Source organism: Magallana gigas, chromosome 1 (genome assembly GCF_963853765.1).
Source record: "Magallana gigas chromosome 1, xbMagGiga1.1, whole genome shotgun sequence".
Lineage (NCBI taxonomy): Eukaryota > Metazoa > Mollusca > Bivalvia > Ostreida > Ostreidae > Magallana > Magallana gigas.
Window position 1 is genome coordinate 43,630,915 of NC_088853.1, and position 10,244 is coordinate 43,641,158.

The window sequence follows — 10,244 nt, forward strand, 5'->3', positions numbered from 1 at the left end:
ATAAGTGACAAAAAAATTGTCCTAGTTCAAGCATGTGCTCTATATTTCCCATTCGTAAAAATATGAGAAAAATGTTAATTTTCGTCTGATTTTGATCAAATTATAGAAATAGCGTCACTTCTGACGTCATATACTGCAAGTGGGTGCAAATAAATCAAACAAATACGTGAAAAATATATTTCATATCATCTCTTCTAAATTATAACATATAATTTTATTGTACCCGAACCACTTTTAATAATAATGAATTATGGGGGCCAAATTTAAACCTATCATATATAGTTCTTTATATTCAAAATTATTTTGCATGAATAATGCGACCAACTGAACAAAAATCTATTTACAATCTGTTTTATCGTTTGTGTTTTGATGTGTTTTACATAGATTAAAGAAGATAAATATCGCCGTCAGAAATACATGAATTCCTCAATTTGCAGCAGATTGCAGTTGTTTGAATTTGTGAAGCTGGAAATGTACAAACATGCATGGTTTATCTGAGTAAATTTACTTTCTGATAGACAACATCTATGTAGTTTTTTTTAATCAAGTTTTCCAACAATCTGTTGGCATTCTCATGGGTTCCAATTGTTTCCCAATGTTAGCAGACCAATTTTTGTATTCATATTAAAAAATCTTGTACGTGAAAAAAAATCATTCGCCGTGGCCTTCAACTCAACATTCAGGTATATCGACGACACATTATCAATTAACAATAATTTTTGTAATTTCCATACTTACGTCGACTCGATATATCCCAATGAACTTGAAAAAAAGACACCACAGAGTCTACGTTATCTGTTTCAGTTATTTCGCAAGGGTATGCTCTTCGTATGATCAGTTTCTAAAGCGAGGCAAGCTACTGACAAACATAAATCAGTTATTTTGATAAAACAGGACTATCAACAGTCTCATTTGAAGTCATCTTTTCGTAAGTTTTATGGTCGATAGAACAACCCTGTCAGCAAATACAATCTTCTTATTGGTCGCATGTTGACTAACGTTTTTCATACTAATTGTTAGACCATAATTAATCACCTTCTTGTCTACGGACTTTTCCGTTCTTTCCTGATTCCGAAAAAAGATCACACGGCGGGTGTAACAGGTCTGCAGATGATGCTCACTCCTCTAAGGCACCTGATCCTACTTCTATCTTTTTAGATGTCCGTGTTACTCTGTTTTGAATTTGTTCTATTGATTTTTAAGATGGTTGACAGTTTTTTATTGTCATTTTTCATTAAAAAAATACCCTATAGTATTAGAAAGGTATACAGGTACCTGGTATATAAACCCTTAGATTTCGTTACACCCGATTGAACACCTGAAACTCGTTGCCGACCTGTAGTATTAATTGCATTTATTTCTTATGATATGCATAGGCGTCGGAAGCAAATTGAAAGTGGGGGGGCTAGACTAATCCTCAGAAAAAAAAACCTCCCAAAATCATGGAAATCCTAATCCGTGGGGGGGGGGGGGGGGGGGGATAGTATACCTATGCTTCAAAAAAAAAAATTCTTACCCATATTTTTTTTTTCAAAATCATGGAAATCCTAATCCGTGGGGAGGGGGGGGGGGGGGAAAGCTAGTATGCTTCTGAATCTAACTTCTCAATCTTTCAAGCTAAATTTAGGAACAATAATCTTTCCTGCGAGAAAAAGTGGGGGGCTGAACCCTCTATCATGCTATGTTTCTAATGGATAGGTATAACTTGGCAAAAAAAGTGGGGGGGCTAAGCCCCCCCTAGCCCCCCCGGTTCCGACGCCTATGATATGTGGTTATTCTGTTTGTAAGTAATGCAGTACAACATCTATTTGACGTTATAATTTTGCTGGCTTGAAAAAAGTGCGTACAATTTTATAATTTCCTCGTTACCGAGTATTACGGCGAGACAAGTTGTATGCCCACACAGGTGAGACCTCTACAGCAAAGGACTTTGAACTGTTTAGAGGTCTGCGCCCTCATATGGGTTGTAGGAACAGTATAGGTGAAAGATAAATATGGCGGACAGTGCCTACTCACGAGCAGTGTTCAGCTTTAACTGACTCTTATCCCGATTAAGATTGTCAAACCTGATCTTGATGAGAGTTAAAAACTTCAGATGAAAAGTTGTTGCGAAAATATTTATTCATGAGTAGGTCGTCGCAAGCACAAATTTACTTAAGAAAAAACTAAAACAAATCATGAAAAAGAGATAGATGCATAACGAGGAATTTAGCAAAATATTAAGACCTACTATCATTGGATAATTTTATATGGACACATTGCATATGCGACTTTGTTTGCGTTGTCAGGAGATTTTCCTTTCATTATTTAGCAGAATTTCCATTATCATCCAAGATCTAGGCGCGAGTCTTTAAGTTAATCCCTCTTCGATGTATCATATGATTTATTGTAGTTTTTTTTTTTAAACCTGTTTAACCTCTTGCTTTCTGGAGGTTACAGCTCGTCACTGTATACTTCATTCATGATGCCTGTGTAACACTGTTAATTGTTTAATCAACTTTTTTCTCACTCAAATTTCCCTTTTTCGGATCAAAGTCTTTAAAAAGGAAATAATTAATACATGCATTTTCCCGTAAAATGGCTGTAAATACAAGATCAATTATATCAATCATTCAAGTGGCTTTTTACATCATATTTAACTCAATACAGTACTGCAAACTGAATATCTAGTTCAACTAGATTCAGCGCTAAATAAACAAATTTGCCGTACCACATGGAATAGTCTGTTTTTATGTGCCTCTAAAGATTTATGTCTGATCGCCTAAAAACAATCTGTGTCCAACTTGTTGATACTGCCAAAGAAAAAAAAGCAATTGAACGCTGCTTCTCTTGTAATATTCATTTGTAAAAACAATAAAAGCCATTACTTAAAAAAATATATTTTGCATAATTTTGTTGCTTTTCAACTCTCTAAGATAATGTTAATTTAAATTCCATGGTTTCATGCAAATCGCATTGATTCTAAAAATTGAGTAAGGGGATCAAAGTCAACTATCATTCAAACTATTAATGTACTAAATGCTAGAAAAATGCAAAATCGTTCATAAAAGCATCTAACACTATTTCTATACACATGCATTAGTCGACTAGCATCACTACACTTGTGAAATGAATTAAACAAAGCTGTGCTGAGCTTTTGTGGAACTGGCAAATCGTCAGAAATGTGTTTTTTTTTCTAAAGTAAAGACAAGTACACGGAAGATTTTATCCTTCATTTTTTAAAACTTAAACAAGTTGACATTTTCCTTATGGACTTTAAGAACTAAATAACACAGATAACCCTGTATGATAATTTTTATGTTAAAAAGCTAAGAGTGTTGTGCTTGCGAATATACAATATAGATTGACAGATGGGTTTTTTCTTATATTCCAAAGTTCGTTTGAATAGTTTCTGTATGTGGATTGAAATTTCTATAATTTTTTTTAGCACTATTCATATTTTAGACTTTCACTCTGAGAATCTTCATGTACTCCTGTTCTTTCGATATTATCGTTTAAAATCTCAATGTAAACATGGTCTTGCAAATTGTCAGTAGTCAATTTCGATTCATCTCTAGTTTGTGAACAGATATGTGGATTGTGCATTGGAATATCTGCTACGATTTCGCTTTCCGCAAAAATATTTGTTTCACTTTTCTCATCGTTTCTTAACACAGGTGTAAGATAAGTCAACTCCAAATTAGCCTGTTGCTCTTGTTCTGAATGTAACGGGCTCTCATATTTCACTGCTTCAAAACTCAAGGATTTGTATTCAGATTCACATTGGTTGCTTTTAAGTCTTTTACCATCAATCGTATGCCGGAAGCACTTGAAATATATGTAAGTGACAACGCATGCGGCAAAAAAGAATACGAAAACTCCCACTAGACTCACAGCAGCTTGAAATAAATTAATTACAAAGCTATTTTTGAATAAGTCAATATCTGTTGGTAAATATATTAATGTAGAATCTTCATGTTTGTCGACATCTACGGAAAAATCTTGATCAACGGTTTGGTACAAACTTGTAACGTTTGACACCGTGAAGGTTACCGATGCACTGTGTCTATCTAATATATCCCTCGTTGAACCTGTAAAATGAATTGCATGAAATTCAAAGGAACATTTATACTGACTAAAAATGGCGATTTTTTTTTAAAGCAAAAACAATCAACATTGTTTCCAAAAAATATTATTGGGATCGTCGTTGTGAATATTGCAGACACAAGAAATGAAATAAAATACAGTTCATTGAATCTCTAAATGGAATAACTATAAACAATCTGGTTATACTATCGTTAGGAAGGCACTGTACTCCACCACTTTTATCAAATCTTGTTAAACAAATGTTTTACCAAAAATCACACGTGTGTTTATTTTATAAAGTTCATTTACAATTAAGAGCCTGCAGTTTTAACCGCTGCGATTGGAGCAGCAACTTGCTGTTGCAATCAATCAAAAACATAGAGCTTGTCACCGCTTTATTGTAAAGAGATCTGCCAAGGGTTTATAGGGACCCGTCGGAAGTGAACCGAAAACTTGGCTAGCAAAGATGGTATATTTAACTGTTTCATATGTATTAGTGTATGGTCTAAAACTGGTATAAGAGTATTTACATAATTATTATTAAAACTTGATATAACAATACTTAGTTGCCAATGGTACGTTAAAGTTTCAGTGTTCTGGAAACATCCCGTTACAAAATGACAGTCAATATCAGGGCATTGGCATACAGACTGACAGTCTTCTCCATAGTTTGGGGGGCTGCATTTTTCAGAACAGTGGTCGCGATAGTATCCTATCATACACTCTGAAATAATATGTTAATATAATGACGATAATAGGATACATTTAACACAAATAGTTGATGTTGCAGGGACTTTGCATTGCTAAATGTAATTTAAATGCATTAATAGATAAACAGCTTTGTACGTTTGACGAGGCTAGATGCATTTGATTTAGGATATTTTCTATCTCCGAAAAAAAAGTTATTGTATAATTAGGCATCATTCAAATTACAGTTTAACAAATGTAGTTCAAAACCAATCAATAGAAACTCAAACATTTATGTAGAAAAAGATAAGGATTTATTCAAAAATATGTTGAAACCCCTTACTTTGGCATAGTCCAGTTGTTTGATTCAGCACAAATCCATCACAACAGGCCTTTCCACTCACTCTAAAACAGACAATTTGGAACCAAATAATTTAAGAATCAGAAATATTTTAAAAATGTATTAATAAAAGAACTTACCCCCAACATACACGGTTTTCTATTAATTGAAACATATTAAAAGTAAGTAACAACATTAGAATTAGAAGCAAAACCATCATCACTTTGAAAAATGTACAGGGAAACATTTTTTATCATCAAATTGCTAGTTAAACCATGCGTAAGTTCTTCTTCCTGTATCCTTGATCCTCCTTAATGATATGAAAGGTTCAAGTGGTACTGTGCATGTGCGTGTGAAAATATTTTTAATGTATATATAACTTTAATAAATCAAAATATTATTTTCATTGATCAATGTCCTGTGTACTTCTAAAACCAAGTTTTATTTTATTAAAATAACGCGGTTTGGGTAATATAGTCACGTTTGTGGTTTTCAATTGGATTTGAAAAAAAATGCACCATCGTCATCTGAAATGATCAATGTAATGTACATGTAGGTAGAATGAGCCAAAGCTAATCAAGATTAGCAAAGCAACAAACAAACAAACAAAAAACAAAAAACAAAAAAAACAAAAAAACAAACAAACAATATCAGTAGAAAGAGTTTTAAGAGGTCTGGAAATTGTTGAATAAAAAACTACAGGTACATGTTATTACTAGATCACTGAGTTCAAACGGTTAATGCAGAAACTTATCTTTAAAACCTTTTAATTATGATAGTATACGAATGAATAGATACATGAATGATGACTTCTATACAGAGTGTTATGATACTGAATGTAGCATAATAAAGTGTTTTATTTGATTTATAATTGATAGTAAGTATTTTATATCTCTTGTTTTTTTTACATTTCTTCAACTATAAGAACCAGCTCTGTGGAACACTATTTTAACTCTTTATAACCGATCTGTAAAATAACAAAAAGACATTCGAATATAAAAAAAAATCAACCAATCTATTAAAATTCATTCAAACCCAATCGAATGAAAACAACATGTGAAATAAAATAAGTTATCTCAACAAAGGAGCTATTGGACGATGAGACGATAGTTGCTTTTGTTAAAAAGGATTGAACACATGGAACCTCGATTCACGAGTTTATTAATGGATATAAAATTTATATCAATTGATTTGTTATACGATAAAATTTCTGCAACATGAAAAAAATGATCTGAAAAAAACTTGAAGCTACTTGAACTCAATTCTATGGATTTGTAAATGTCATTCAAAGCAAAATTTATAAATTCGAATATAAAGACAATTACAATGTATGATTAAGGTTTAAAGCTGCTGAAAATAAAATACCCTCACAAGTTAAAAAAATAAATATAATGGTGCTTTATGTCAGGTTTAAATTGTTAAAACAGGACTTCAGAAGAACGATTGGACAGAAAAATAGACTCCGAATATAAGTTGTTTAGATAAAGTTATACTTGACTAGTCAGCTTCCTAGGTTTCTACATTTTAATTGAACACATGAACTAGTTCCTCTGCAGAATTAATACCAAAAACAAAATATATGATAAAAAGGGTTATAGATGACCAAAAAAAAAAAAAACTAAAGATAAAACTAAACTTTATAGCAAGTACAAATAATAAGGAAAACCCTGGGACCAGATGTTCATCTGGGAAGATTAAACCATACTCATTTAGACTAGGTATATATAAACAAGATAAATCCAGATAAGCACTAATGGTAAGCCGGAATATCCGATAAGCTCAACACCTGTTCTTCAAAAATGACAGCAGTGTCGGAAGTGAATTCAAATCTTCATTAAGACAACGATTAATGAATTCATACGTTCATAATTCGTAGGAGGGGGAACCATATCTATAAGGGAGTAAGATTAATAATCAAATTGCAGTCCAGAGTTAAATGTTTTTAAAAGTGAAAATATCAATCAATATTTTTAGCCTGCTCTCTAATACCAATGACAACGAGGGGGGGGGGGGAAATGTTGTGGCTATAATATTACAAGCTTCTCTTTCCTTTCCAATGAGAAGAAAAAATATAAGTGGTGTTATATGTTATTGTCATAATACATTGAACCCCCCTGTCCAATAGCAACAGAAAATAGGCGATGGGTCAATATTTCGCTGCTATAATATTTTTAACCTCTGGATAAATTATTTCAAAGGGGTTCAATAATTTGAAACGAAATTTCAGATAAAAAGTGTATGCTATAGACGGATATTGCTGTGTGTCAAAAACAGAATCATCTTGATCAAACTTTACCATACAGTGATGATTGACAATGATTTTTGATTAGGTAACAGCACTATTTAACTTATTTTGTCTGAGTAAGTGTGTAGGAGATTTGATTAAAATCAACTCTCAAACATAGCATTAATATTTTTCATATCCTTTAATTATACTGATGTTATTACGACGCTTTGTAACCAAATTATTATTATACGTTTTGCGATGAAACACAATTTGAGAAAATGTCTCAAAATCCTTTTATATGCAGTCGATTGAATTGAGTACTAGTGTTTTATAAACTGTATATATAAGGCGCAGCTAGAACATAATTTGCATTTTTTATTTACCTTAATGCGTTAAAATATAATTAAAAGAAAGGTTTAGCAAAGTGTACACGTATGTGTACGCGTAGAATGAAAAATGTGCATTAGGCCATATGTTTTTGTGTACGAATTACTTTTAACTAGGAGATTGTGTATTATGTGTACGTCATTTTTTCTGCATACCGCGTAATTCCACAAGTTGTACACAACGTGTAGAATCAAAAGTACATGTAAATGAAAACTTGTAGCATATTTTAAATAAAGATGTAGACTAAGTGTATATCAGATGTTGTGTAAAGTAAAACAGACGATAAATTGAGGACGACACTGCTTTTGTTTTCATTAAATTCACAGAATTATTACATAAACAAATCTACCCGTAGACATACATGTATACGTTCAAATGCTTAACCTCTCTGTTTACACCTGTGAACGCATGTGTAGATTGCGATGTACACTTAAGGTCTAAATTGTAGCTTATGTATACTTGTTGGCTATATATTTGAACAAATGTTTTTATATTCTCTAAAACCATGGTATTTGATGCATCTGCTGATATAAAGAAAGCTAAATTTTCACTAAAATATGTTGTGTTGTAAAGTTTGTAATGCACTTACCGCTTCTTGCAAAAGATGCAATGACTTTTTATCATCTTTTTTTAAAAACATATACGTATAAAAAAAACGATGTTTTTTTTTCAAACATTTATTCAATCATATATATGTAACAAAACAGAAGGTAGTGGGACTGTGCAACAAATGTTTTTGAACTTTTTTGTACTACAGTTCATTTACAAGTAAATTTCCGCATATGATTTGTTTCATGCTAAGTATGCCATTAATACAGCAAAGATGGAAGGGGAAAAATACCTGGTTGTTACATGAAAAATATATAGATATCATACATATATTCAGATTTGTATATAAGTATTTAGCAGGTTTATGTAACAGTATATTTTTCTGTTAGATACGTAGGTGGAATAACAGCATAAGGGTCCAGAGAATCCCCCTACCAGTTTTATAATCCAAAAGTCTGGCCACCTTTAGAATTATATTTTTCCGTTACAAGATATTTTAGACAAAATGGCATTCATTCACAAGTAAAACTATAAAATAGAGAAGAAAACATCAAAATATTTAGATTTGTACATAAATATAGATAATACGTGTACATGTGACAGCAATATATTTTTCTGGTAGATATGTGAAGGGGAAATCAGTATAAGTGTCCATAGACTCCCCCTACCTGGGGCCCGTTTCACAAAGCTGTCATAAGATTTATCATAAGACATGTCATAAGATTGTCATAAGATTTGACTAATGATTATCATAAGATATGACATAGCTGTTTCACAAAGCTGTCATAACTTTAACTTATCATAAGATAATCTTAAGATAATTATTATAGGAGCGATTGCATAAAATTCAATTAGTAAATTGTAAAGTAAAGAATTTATTTACGAAATCTGCAGTATAAATGTATATTTAATAACATAATGATTACTGGATACCTTATAATGTACCGTATATTTTTGTACTTTCTTTTGATAAGAACAATAAAAACAAATCAGTGAAGAAAATAGCGTTGTTTTATTGATTGATGAATAATAAGGTGGCTGAATGTTTGAAAGATAAATCTATAAAAATAGAAAATGATAATTTTGAAACCATAGAATCCTAATTTTTTCTATAGTAATTCAAAATTGTAATATACTGACCATTTGGCCTTCTAAATACCTGTATACAAATGCATGTCTCGCATTAAAATGATGAAATATCTTTAAATTACTATTACTTTATCATTTATCATTATATAAAGCAAAAGAAACAATTTAGAAATTTTAATTTAATTTGAAAGAACACAATATTCAAAGGAAAGATGGCATTTACTTAGTTCTCAGAATCGAGTTTAAATTAATCTTCTTCTAACTTCAGCACCGTCATTGTTTACTCCTTGGTATATAACATTGTCTGGTTGTTGAAAAACACGATAATTATTTATGTCTCGGGGCACATGGACGTTATTTTTTATGCAAATGTTATGTAGCACCACACAAGCAGTGTCACGATTCCACAAGCTTTTTCGGGCCGGAAAAATAGGTTTCCTCCGGAGCGATCGATGCATAGGAACCCCATTTTAAGGACACCAAACGCTCGCTCAATGGGGGCCCTGGTTTTTGCGTGGGCATCATTGTATGCCTCCTTATGGGGGCTGCTTGGGTTCAAGACGGCTGTTAGTAAGTGATTCTTTAACGGGTACGCACTGTCACCAAATAGACAACCTCTAATGATGTTGCCATTCTCAAACATTTGACACAAAACAGAATTTGAGAACACAAATGCGTCATGAGATGATCCAGGCCGCTTTGCTACCAAATTCAAAAATTTCAAATTGGAATTGCAAACTGCCATCACATTTATTGAATGAAAGTTTTTTCTGTTAACAAACAAATACTCACGAGTTGAAGGTGCCTGAATAGGAATATGTGTCCCGTCTATTTTCACATTTGGGAAATTACATACATGTATATGAGCGAAGTCCAGTATAGTATTGTTTATATTTCTGT

At 32.2% G+C, this 10,244-nt stretch overlaps 1 long non-coding RNA gene across 2 annotated transcripts; it reads right to left on the reverse strand.

Moving 5' to 3' along the window:
• Positions 1–2,865: 2,865 nt before the first annotated feature.
• On the reverse strand, positions 2,866–5,628 carry LOC117687058 (uncharacterized). 2 transcript variants are annotated; one of them, XR_010712078.1, is made up of 4 exons: positions 5,233–5,628; positions 5,096–5,157; positions 4,628–4,789; positions 2,866–4,070 (listed from the first exon to the last, which is right to left on the reverse strand). It is a non-coding gene; the product is annotated as an uncharacterized lncRNA (long non-coding RNA). The 2 variants fall into 2 exon arrangements; XR_010712077.1 differs by having other exon boundaries at positions 5,096–5,237.
• Positions 5,629–10,244: the final 4,616 nt, after the last annotated feature.